Source organism: Aotus nancymaae, unplaced genomic scaffold (assembly GCF_030222135.1).
Source record: "Aotus nancymaae isolate 86718 unplaced genomic scaffold, 86718_ANA_hifiasm-v0.15.2.pri h1tg000092l, whole genome shotgun sequence".
In the NCBI taxonomy this organism is placed as follows: domain Eukaryota; kingdom Metazoa; phylum Chordata; class Mammalia; order Primates; family Aotidae; genus Aotus; species Aotus nancymaae.
Genome location: NW_026988507.1, coordinates 4,543,528 through 4,552,954, shown reverse-complemented (window position 1 = coordinate 4,552,954; position 9,427 = coordinate 4,543,528). Strand labels below are relative to the sequence as shown.

General features: G+C 41.7%; 1 non-coding gene across 1 annotated transcript; it reads right to left on the bottom strand.

Annotated features, from left to right (window-relative positions):
- Positions 1-2,451: 2,451 nt before the first annotated feature.
- Positions 2,452-2,555, bottom strand: LOC135271831 (U6 spliceosomal RNA). Its single transcript, XR_010339964.1, has one exon. It is a non-coding gene; the product is annotated as a U6 spliceosomal RNA (small nuclear RNA).
- Positions 2,556-9,427: the final 6,872 nt, after the last annotated feature.

Sequence of the window (9,427 nt, the reverse complement as noted above, 5' to 3'; positions counted from 1 at the left end):
TGTCAGGTTTGTCAAAGATCAGATGATTGTAGATGTGTGGTGTTGCTTCTGAGGCCTCTGTTCTGTTTCATTGGTCTATGTCTCTGTTTTGGTAACTGTACCATGCTGTTTTGATTACTGTTGCCTTGTAGTATAGTTTGAAGTCTGGCAGTGTGATGCCTCCAGCTTTGTTTTTTTTTTTTTTTTTCTTAGGATTGCTTTGGCTATGCAGGCTCTCTTTTGGTTCCATATGAAGTTTAAGGTGGTTTTTTTCCAGTTCTGTGAAGAAGGTCATTGGTAGCTTGATGGGGATAGTGTTGAATCTGTAAATTACTTTGGGCAGTATGCACATTTTCACAATTGATTCTTCCTAACCATGAGCATGGAAGGTTTTCCCATCTGTTTGTGTCCTCTCTTATTTTGTTGAGCAGTGGTTTGTTGTTCTCCTTGAAGAGGTCCTTTACATCCTTTGTTAGTTGTATTCCTAGGTATTTTATTCTCTTTGTAGCAATTGTGAATGGGAGTTCGCTCTTGATTTGTCTCTCTTTAAGTCTGTTATTGGTGTATAGGAATGTTTGTGATTTCTGCACATTGATTTTGTATCCTGAGACTTTGCTGAAGTTGCTTATCAGTTTCAGGAGATTTTGGGCTGAGATGATGGGGTTTTCTAAATATACAACCATGTTGTCTGCAAATAGAGACAGTTTGACTTCCTCCTTTCCTAACCAAATACGCTTTATTTCTTTTTCTTGCCTGATTGCTCTGGCTAGAACTTCCAATACTATATTGAATAGGAGTGGTGAGAGAGGGCATCCTTGTCTAGTGCCGGATTTCAAAGGGAATGCTTCCAGCTTTTGCCCATTCGGTATGATATTGGCTGTAGGTTTGCCATAAATAGCTTTTATTATTTTACAATACATTCCATTGATACCTAGTGTATTGAGAGTTTTTAGCATGAAGGGCTGTTGAATTTTGTCAAAGGCCTTCTCTGCATCTATTGAGATAATCATGTGGTTTTTGTCTTTGGTTCTGTTTATGTGATGGATTACGTTTATAGACTTGCATATGTTGAACCAGCCTTGCTTCCTTGGGATGAAGCCTACTTGATTGTGATGAATAAGCTTTTTGATGTGCCGTTGCATTTGGTTTGCCAGTATTTTATTGAAGATTTTTGTGTCATGTTCATAATGGATATTAGCCCGAAGTTTTCCTTTTTAGTTGAGTCTCTGCCTGGTTTTGGTATCAGGATGATGTTGGTCTCATAGAATGAGTTAGGGAGAATTCCCTCTTTTTGTGTTATTTGGTATAGTTTCAGAAGGAATGGAACCAGCTCCTCTTTGTACATCTGGTAGAATTTGGCTGTGAACCCATCTGGACCTTGACTTTTTTTGTTGGTAGGCTATTGATTGCTGCCTCAACTTCAGCTCTGGATATTGGTCTATTCAGGGTTTCAATTTCTTCCTGGTTTAGTCTTGGTAGAGTGCAAGTGTCCTGGAATTTATCCATTTCTTCCAGGTTTACTGGTTTATGTGCATACAGCTGTTTATAGTAATCTCTGATGGTAGTTTGTATTTCTGTGGAATCAGTGGTGATAGCCTCTTTATCATTTTTTATTGCATCTATTTGATTCTTTTCTCTTTTATTTTTTATTTGTCTGGCTAGCAGCCTATTTTGTTGATCTTTTCAAAAAACCAGCTCCTGGATTTATTGGTATTTTGAAGGGTTTTTTTTTTTTATGTCTCTATCTCCTTCATTTCTGCTCTGATCTTATTTCTTGTCTTCTGCTAGCTTTTGAGTTTTTTTGATCTTGCTCCTCTAGCTCTTTCAATTTTGATAATATAGTGTCGATTTTAGATCTTTCCTTGTTTCTCATGCGGGCATTTATTACTATAAATTTCCCTCTCGACACTACTTTAAAGGTGTCCCAGAGATTCTGGTAAGTTGTGTCTTCATTTTGATTGGTTTTGAAAAACATCTTTATTTCATCCTTCATTTCATTGTTTATCCAGTCAACACTCAGAAGCAAGTTGTTCAGTTTCCAAGTGGTTGTGCAGGTTTGAGTGAGTTTTTTAATCCTGAGGTCTAATCTGATTGTTCTGTGGTCTGAGAGACTGTTTGTTATGATTTCTGTTCTTTTGCATTTGCTGAGGAGTGATTTGCTTCCAATTATGTGGTCAATTTTAGAGTAAATGCAATGTGGTGCTGAGAAGAATGTATATTCTGTGGATTTGGGGTAGAGCGTTCTGTATATGTCTATTAGGTCCACTTGGTCCAGCTCTGCATTCAAGTCCTGGATGCCCTTGTTAATTTTCTGTCTTGTTGATCTGTCAAATATTGACAGTGGAGTGTGGAAGTCTAAATCTCCTTTTAGGTCATTAAGAACTTGCTTTATGTATCTGGGTACTCCTGTGTTGTGTGTGTATATATTTAGGATAGTTAGTTCTTCTTTTTTATTTATTTATTTATTTATTTTTAAATATGGAACACTTCACGAATTTGCATGTCATCCTTGTGCAGGGGCCATGCTAATCTCTGTATCATTCCAATTTTAGTATATGTGCTGCCGAACCAAGCACAGGATAGTTAGTTCTTCTCATTGGATTGATCCTTTTACCATTATATAGTGTCCTTCTTTGTCCCTTTTTATCTTTGTTGGTTTGAAGTCCATTTTATCAGAGACTAGGATTGCAACCCTTGATTTTTTTTTTTTTTTTGTTCTCCATTTGCTTGGTAAATCTTTTCCATCCCTTTATTTTGAGCCTATGTGTGTCTTTGTATGTGAGAGGGGTTTCTTGAATACAGAACACCAATGGGTCTTGACTTTTTATGCAGTCTTTTGATTGGGGCTTTTAGGCCATTTCAATGTTAATACTAATTCAATGTTAATATTGTTATGTGTGAATTTGATCCTGCCATTTTGTTACTAGCTGGTTTTCTTGCCCATTAGTTGACTCAGTTTCTTCATTGCATTTTTGGTCTTTGCCATTTGGTGTGCTTTTGCAGTGGCTGGTACTTGTTGCTTTTAGCGTTTAGTGTTTCTTTCAGGAGTTCTTGTAAGGCAGGTCTGGTGGTGACAAAATCTCTCCGTAATTGCTTATCTGTAAAGGATTTTATTTCTCCTTCACTTATGAAGCTTAGTTTGGCTGGATATGAGATTCTGGGTTGAAAGTTCTTTTCTTTAAAGATGTTGAATATTGGCCTCCACTCTCTTCTGGCTTGTAGGGTTTATGCTGGGAGATCCACTGTGAGTCTGATTGGCTTCCCTCTGTGGGTGACCTGTCCTTTCTTTCTGGCTGCCCTTAGCATTTTTTCTTTCATTTCAACCCTGGTGAATCTGATGATTATGTGCCTTGGGGTTGCTCTTCTTGAGGTATATTTTTGTGGAGTTCTCTGTATTTCTTGGATTTGAATGTTGGACTGACTTGCTAGGCTGGAGAAGTTCTCCTGGATAATATCCTGGAGCGTGTTTTCCAGCTTAGATTCATTCTCCCCATCACATTCAGGTACACCAATCAAGCGTAAATTAGGTCTTTTCACATAATCCCATATTTCTTGGAGGCTTTGTTCATTTCTTTTCGCTCTTTTTCTCCAATCTTGCCTTCTCTTTTTATTTCATTGAGCTGATCTTCAGTCTCTGATATTCATTCTTCTGCTTGATCGATTTGCCTATTAAAACTTGTATGTGCTTCAGGTAGTTCTCATGCTGTGTTTTTCAGCTCCATCAAGTCATTTATTTATTCTCTAAGCTGGTTATTCTAGTTAGCATTTCATCTAACCTTTTTTTTTAGGTTTTTCGTTTCTTTGCACTGGCTTAGAATGTGTTCCTTTAGCTCATAAAAGTTTGTCATTATCCACCTTCTGAAGCCTGTTTCTGTCAATTTGTTACGCTCTTTCTCGGCCATGTTATGTTCCTGTGTTGATGAGTTGTGATCCCTTGAAGGAGAAGAGGCATTCTGGTCTTTGATGGTTTCATCTTTTTTGTACTGTTTTTTTTCCCATCTTCATAGATTTATCTGGCTCTGATCTCAGGGAGCTGCTTGATGAGGTCGCTTGTCTGCCTGTGGAGGAGTCACTGGGTTTCCAGGGACTCCTTCAGTTTACTAGGTAGGCTTCCTGTGTCTTTTTTGTTTACACTGGGAGGTTAGGCCCGTCTCTTCCGCTGACCTGGAGGCACTGTTGGGTGGTCAGAAACACCATCCCATTGCTACATAGGCTTCCTGTGTTTTTTGTTAAAACATGAAGCCGGCTGGGTGCAGTGGCTCACACCTGTAATCCCAGCACTTTGGGAGGCCAAGGCAGGAGGATCATGAGGTCAGGAGATCGAGACCAACCTGGCCAACATGGTGAAACCATGTCTCTACTAAAAAGTACAAAAATTAGCTGGGCGTGGTGGCACGCACCTGTAGTCCCAGCAATCTGGGAGGCTGAAGCAGGAGAATTGCTTGAACCCGGGAGGCAGAGGTTGCAGTGAGCTGAGATCGCACCACTGCACCCCACCCTGGCACCTGGCAACAGAGCAAGACTCTGTCTCAAAAAAAAAAAAAAAAAAAAAACCATGAAGCATAGTCCCACTTCTTTAATGGTGGGTTGGCCTTTCCTCCATGGAGCTGGATCATTCAGGGCTCAGCTCAGACTAAGGCACTGGCTGCGCAACCCTCCAGAGTTAGTGCTTCAGCCCGCTGGGGTTTGTCGGGGAGGGTAGGGATCCACCCAGCTGCACTGTCTCTCCCCACTTTCAGCTCCCTCTCTCTTCAGGCAGGTGGAGGGGTGATAGCTCAATCCACAGGCTCTCCCAGTGGCTTATGGGCTTATGCGTTTGCTTAGATCTGTGCAACAACCCGGGACACCATCCTGGATTATTATTCAACTCTGTGCTTGTAATTCCTGGCACTTTCAAAGATCCCCTGTTCTGTGTATTGCTGAGGCTTCAGGGGAAGCGCTATATCTGGACCAAAGTGCCAGAGAGGGAGTCTCCGACTCACCGGTCAGAGGCACTTTCCAGGTGAAGCAGCATCCCTCCCTGCCTTGGTCTGCTCTGCCTGGGCTTTGCTCACTGTCTGACCAGATCCGTTGAAATGTACCTGGTACCTTGGTTGGAGCTGGGAGATCTCTCGATTTTTGTGTCTCTCTCACTGGGTGTTGTGCACCAGAGTTGTGTCTATTCGGCTATCTTGTCTCCCCCACCCCAGTTTTGAAATTTCAAGAGTTAAGTACAATTTGGGGAGCATTAGGTCCTCAGACACCCATTACTGTTATTTACCATTTTGTTTTCACTAAAACTTCCATTAACTTTTTCTCCATCAGCATTAGATTATAAATTTCATCAGTTATCTATTGAATAGAAAGGAATCTTGCTTGTAATGGATTAAACAAGCAAGATTTTGCCCTCACTTTCATCTTATTGGTTCTTGAAAGCCACTTTTTCAACATTATACAAATGGTAACTTTTCACTAAAGGTTAGTAAAAGTAACTTTTCTAAAAGTAAGACTTTACAAAAAGTTTAGATGTTTTAGGTTTCCAAATACATAGATCAAGCCCGATAGTACAGTCAACTCTCTATCATTTACAACTACACACAGGTCCAGGCACACCAATTGAGAGAGCAGTCAAATTAGACAACACTTTTTAAAAGATTTGTTCAAAGTTCCATTTGAGCTAAATATATGTGGAAGTTATAGAAGCTGTTATTCGTATAACATGTATTAAAAGTTGAACAGCACAGTAGAGACTACATCAACTCCAGTAACTTCTTCTATTAACAAAGGAGATACATTTCAACTATCTGACATCATCGTCAGGTTAACTGAAATGTGGGCTAGTTGCTCACCACACAACAGTACACTTCAGTTCACAAGAATGAGGTCTGATACCAAAAAAGTGAATTTATTCCGAAGCTAGCTTAGGGGAAGGGGCATAAAGTGTCCTGCCTTGGCACATGCTGATTTACCTTTGGAGCAGAAAGTGGGCATTTTTATAAGACAAGGGAGGAAATGAGCAAGGGCAGGGGACCCCTGCTACCAGGTAGTCATCTACTAGGCAGTTGAATTGGTGCCTTCTTGGCAGAAGTATGTTGTAAAAGTGGCTAAGTTCGTCAGGCGCAGTGGCTTATGCCTGTAATCCTAGCACTTTGGGAGGCTGAGGCAGGCAGATCACCTGAGCTCAGGAGTTTGAGGCCAGCCTGGGCAACATGGCAAAACCCCATCTCTACTAAAAATATAAAAATTAGCCAGGCGTGGTGGTGGGCGCCTGTAATCCCAGCTACTTGGGAGGCTGAGACCTGAGAAACACTTGAGCCCAGGGGGCAGAAGTTGCAGTGAGCCAAGATCGCACCACTGCACTCCAGCCTGCATGACACAGAGGAACTCTGTCTCAAACAACAATAACAACAACAAGAAAAAGGCTATGTGGGCATGCTTTCAAGATGCTTTCCTAGTGGATTTGAGTTTCCAGGCAACCCTGGGAGTGAAAATTCCTGGAGGGTTTCCTTTGGTCTGCAAATCCACTGTCAACTCTGGAGGCAAGATCTGTCTTGGAGGACATAGTGAGAAGAACTTGCACTATAGGGAATGTCTGGCAAGGGGAGGTGAAAGGTTATATTTGTATTTCTGAAGGGTTAAGTAGGAAACAGGGAATGGGAGAAACAAGATAGAAAGAGATGGAAAATAAAAATTAAAATACCTCTAGAAAAATGGAGGTACTCAGTTACAGAGAGACCTTATTCCCAGAGATAAAAGTACTAGATAGAAGTCTTGGGGAGGTATTCCAGAACATGCTTTCCCTGTGGCAGAATACTTCCTTTTACCCTGCACTTTAGACAGGGTGGGGGAGGGGGCTGGGCCCCCTTGGCCTTTTTGAGGGGGTACACATGCTTAGAAAAAAATTACTTGAATTGTGACAATAATGCAAATTAAAAGCTAAAATTTACTGAGCTATCATGTTGCAAGAACTTTGCATGTATTATAATATTTAATCCTGACAATAACTCTAACACAGATGATATTATTTCCATTTTACAGATGAGATAACTGAGGTTCAAAGAACTTAAGTAACTTGTCAAAGAAACCATAAATAGGATATGTCAAATCTAAAACTTAAATGCTGGTCCTCCTAACTCATAAGCCCAAGTTCCCAATTCTATTGTAACCATAGGGACTGACATTTTATAGACTAGGTATTATTTATCTCCAAGTAATGCCCTTATTCTCCTAGAGGCTGAAGTCTCTCAGTCAGGCCCAGAGCTCTTTCTGCATCATCTACAAGAGATCTGAATCTGTCACAGTGCCACTTCCTCTTCTTGGCTTGCAGTGCCCAGTCCTGAGGTTTTGGAGGGCACAATAAATAAAATCCCCCTTTTTAACTTAAGGTTGGAGCCAATTTAGAAGTCAGACTCAGGAATTGGTCAAGATTGAAATGTCAGCTTTGCAACCCATAGGACTGCAATGGTGAAGATACAAACTCAAACGGGCTTGCTGAAGCTCTTTTTACCCCATTTCCCTTCCAACTCCCAGTACCAGATGTTGGGACTCAAGCCTGTGGGAGGGTTTGGAAGTCTAGGGCAGATGTACTCTAAATAGGGTTGCATCCTTGCATTGGTCTGGGGCACAGGAAAAAGAAACCCAGTCTCCAATGCTCGAGCCTTTTAATAGATGAATTCTCTCCACTTGTGAACCATGGCCTAAGTCTGTTTTCTACTCTTTGTCCTTCACTGGGTAGCACACTCACACTCTGAACAAGGAGAGGTGAGCCAGCAGCAAGCCGTGTTACTCTAGTGGAGTCGTCTCCAATGAGAAGAGGAAAATGGCAGAAATGAGTTCCTACCTCATAGGAACTTCCCTACGGCATTAAGAATGTGATCCAAGCAGAAATTTGGACAAAGGGGATTGGCAATTATGTTCTGAGAAACAGAAAGTTACGGGGTATGAGTGGAGGGGCAGACAGTTAAAGTGCCTCCTCTCCACAAACAAGCATGTGCCCGGCTACAGTATGTTGAATTTTGCTTTCAATGAATCCAACTCTGTGTAGAGAAAAGAAGGATATGACTTTTTAAAGAAAAATGTGATGAAACAGTGTTTGGGGATTTTATTGTGATTTCCCCCTCCTACTGACCCACTTCCTAGTACTCCTTTTGCTATTTTTCTCACAGCATTTATTCCCTTGGGGATGAGAAGATTCAGCCAAAAGCCAAGGCTTTTGATTTTCAGATGCTTTGTTTTTTGAATTGTATAAACCTAAACCCAGTAAACTCAGGGCAGAGGACAAAAGATGTGGAGAATGCATAATAATGTAAGTCAGGCTGGGGGTGAGGTCAAGGTTTGGACACAACGAGGGGGCACTGTAGGGAAGTCAGGACAATTCCGTTCAGAAGAAAGAGGCCTTGAGCTGTGGGCCTGGAGGTGCTGTACTTTGTTCCACTTGCCGAGATACAAGAGGGAGGAGTTGAGGCACGTGGCAATGGCATGAGCACCAGACAGGCTCTGAGACTCCACGAACTAGGGCTCTGAGTACCCCTTTCCGAGGCGGAGCTCAGAATTTTCCTATGGCAGCCTGATAGGAGAGCAGAAGAAACATCTGCAGAAGATGTCGAAACAGGGGTGCCCAAGACAGGCTGAGAACGCGTCTCAGATGCCCAAGAGCAGTGCAGGTGTGGCTTGAGAGCTGGAGCAGGGAGTGCTTCCATGGGAACAAGGGCTGCAGCCTGGACGCCCACGTGGATGGCTGACAATGCCAAAACCAAGAAACTCAACAGCAGCCAACACAGCAACGCACCAAAGCCACCCAGGTTAAGGGGCTGAATGGTCTGAGATTATACTTTAGTTGGGTTATAGAAAAATGCTGACTAGTCTATTTCCTGAGTGAATAGACTGAAAACATACTCACTGTAGAAATAGTAATAGCGGAATATGTGTTAGGTGTCAAATGAGCAGTATTTCAGCAAATACCAGAGAGGTGTAGACAGTTAATCAACTGTCTAATCAAGAAAGCACAGAACTCACCTCCCTCCCCTCCCCTACACACACACACACACACACACACACACACTCACAATTCCAGGGGCATTTTTATTTACATAACATTAATTTCACTTCCTCATTTAAACAAACCCACGCGATAGAGATGTTACTGCATCTCTTTCTGAGCACAATCCCGTCCTTCAGCATCCTTGAATTGCTTGGCCCTTTAAATTACAGAGGTTCATTTCAGTGTCCCTTTGTGCCTCCACAGGTTGTCTTTCATGTCAAATATTTTTTTCATGGCAATAAGAAAACAACTCTAGGTGTGTTTAACACAGCAGCCAAGGTGTACCCAAGGGGTATAATTAGCACTGACTATGTTAGAAAGAAAAGGGAAGGTATAATATAGTACTGCTCGAAATGAAAACGGAAAGGTACCGGGGAAAAATTGCTTCAAAATTGCCTTTCTTCTTGAGGTACTCGGAAGTGATACTTA